This window comes from Poecilia latipinna, unplaced genomic scaffold (assembly GCF_001443285.1).
Source record: "Poecilia latipinna isolate Pla-1442-1.1 unplaced genomic scaffold, P_latipinna-1.0 Scaffold330, whole genome shotgun sequence".
Classification (NCBI taxonomy): domain Eukaryota; kingdom Metazoa; phylum Chordata; class Actinopteri; order Cyprinodontiformes; family Poeciliidae; genus Poecilia; species Poecilia latipinna.
This window is the reverse complement of record NW_015112946.1, coordinates 74297-76670: the sequence shown is the minus strand read 5'-3', so window position 1 is coordinate 76670 and position 2374 is coordinate 74297. Positions and strand designations below refer to the sequence as shown.

At 41.4% G+C, this 2374-nt stretch overlaps 1 protein-coding gene across 3 annotated transcripts in view; it reads left to right on the top strand.

Moving 5' to 3' along the window:
* The first annotated feature begins 723 nt into the window (after positions 1-723).
* Positions 724-2374, top strand: part of tp53inp2b (tumor protein p53 inducible nuclear protein 2b) — a 10903-nt gene continuing 9252 nt past the window's right edge. For 2 of the 3 annotated variants that reach the window (XM_015035292.1, XM_015035291.1), the window contains exon 1: positions 724-1026. The gene's annotated coding sequence lies outside the window, so the exon portion shown is untranslated. The remainder of the gene's footprint in view (positions 1027-2374) is intronic. The other variant, XM_015035294.1, reaches the window with a different exon arrangement.

Below are 2374 nucleotides of genomic sequence, written 5' to 3'. Positions count from 1 at the left end.
TGCTGCATTCATAAAAAGCCAGTAGGAGTGGGTGGTATACAGTGTGATGAAAGGCACATTTGGACCCTCCCCATTAAGGTACAATGAACTGAGTGATGCTGTGGGGAGGGAGAGATGACTATTTACATAAATAAAATTCCAGCAGCATCATTGAAAAAAAGGAGAACCTTGGTGCTGTCTGCACCATTGCTGTTTACTCATTTGAATATTTGAGGCTTATTTCTTGCAGTTAATGATCAGCTTGATCAGTGTGGTGTCAGATGAGAACATGCAAATAGGATTAGGTAACCCAGCGTTAGCTATGAATTTGCAAAAAATTAAAGAAATAAATACGAATAGCATGAATATAGAGTGAAGTGTTTATATATATATATATATACTATGACTACTATGATTACTTCAGGGGAATTAGTTTGACTAAAATATCACTTTAATAACTTTACTTTGCACATCTTCATCTGCTCCCTGAGCAGGCACTGGATCAGTTTACCCTCCCCCAGCCCCGCTTCACAACAACAGAGCTGCTGGAAAGCAGACGCTGATCAGGGATCAGTCTCCATTTCCATCTGGGTTCAGGCTGACAGCTCCATCCTGCCCAGCCCCCACCTATCCCTGTTGCTTAGAGGACTCGGCTGCTCTAGGGTGTAATATTCTGATTGGCTGCCTCGCCGTCTGGGAGGCGTGCGAAAGGCGTGGCCGACACATTGTGATCTCACAATCAGCTGTTTTGTACGTTTCTACATTCTGATCCGAGGATCAGCTGGAAGGCAGCAATAAACAGGAAAATCTGCAGCGAAGGAAACAAAAAGAGGGGAGGAGGAAGTAGCTGCAGATGTTATGATCTGAAAACAGTGTAATTTTTTTTTTTTTTTTACACGAAGCCCTTCTTCTAAGAAGAAAGCCTTTTATTTTTGTATATTAGTGCTCCAACTACCTCACGTAAAGGCTATATCTAAAGCTATGCTTTAAGAGTTGTCGTTTCTACTGTGTTTTGACACCTCGTTTACAACTTGAACTCAAAGGCAGGTATGTATGTTTTCATTTTTGTTTATTTTCAGTTTAGTCTTTTGTGTCTTGCCTGTAGATCTCAAATAACAAATTTGCCGGCCAGCCTCTTGTTATCCTGGTTTTGGGGGCATTTATTAAGCCCATTTCCTGGTTATTGAATAATGTGACATTCAGTTATAACGTATTTGTCTTTGTGACCCATACTGTAGGCTATTTCTGTCCGCAGTGTATTCTATCTGTGATGATCTATTATTAGGACATGAATAAATGCGAAGGCAGTATGGAGGTGCAGAATAAGATGCGTAAGAAGGCCGATTTGCCACCATATGTTACTATGAAAAAAAAGGACTCCTGCCTGTCTGAATATATGCCAGCAGCCGTTGTTTTGCAAACTGCACCAAAATCCTGATGTGGGTCGATGGCGGATGTTGACATCTTTTCAGCCTCTTTTTTTTTTTTTTTTTTTTTTTTTTTTTTTTTTTTTTTTGGTCAAGGAACACCTTCAGGGTTCATTTATTTTGCATAAAATCCTAAGTTATTCAGTGTAAACGCCGGTCTTTTGTGCTACCGGAGCCTGATCCAGTTGATGTCTTGCGAGCAGGCACAGCTGTCATTGCTGTGACCCTTCAGCTGTAGAGCTTATACGGATAATTCATGTTTAACCTGAATACCACCAGCTCACACCGAGGGAGTCGCGCTATCTTCCTGCTTCACGCAACGAAGCTGAAGCCGTTTTATTTACCTTATAAACATCGCGGGTGTCTTTGTCATTTTCCGTATAAATATTAGTGCTGCTGGCAGCGTAATCTTTACATAAGCGCGGTTCTCACGGGATCCATCGACAGGCAGGAAATGACTTTGCCGTTTCAAAATACGGACTAGACACGGACAGCAGAATATGTTTCATAATACATGATCTTTTATTTCGATATGTTTGCTGTTAAAACCTTTTTTTTTTTTCGCCTTTGGTCGCAAAATGGGCTGGAGCTTCAGCGTCAGCGTCCGTGACGCAACGTGACGTCAGAGGGTTCTTGTTTTCATTCTCCAGATCTCCGCCCATCGCGCTCTTTTCTCTCCTCCCTCTTAGAGGAAGTCTCAATTGGAGATATTTATACAATTAATACATAAGATATCTATATTGTAAATTTGTAAACCTCTTGTGTAACTATACTGCTTTTATCACTAGCTTTTGCTTCTCCCTATAGACCTGAGGGCAAAGCCAGGGCCCTGAGCTAAAGCTAGTTTTGCTGCCCTTCTCACACAAGTTTCTGTTATATGCATTTTGCAATTGGAAGTTGGGTACGGGCGATGGTCATAATTGCCATTAGACACGGGCGGGTTCCTTTAATGATCCTTATAAAAACAC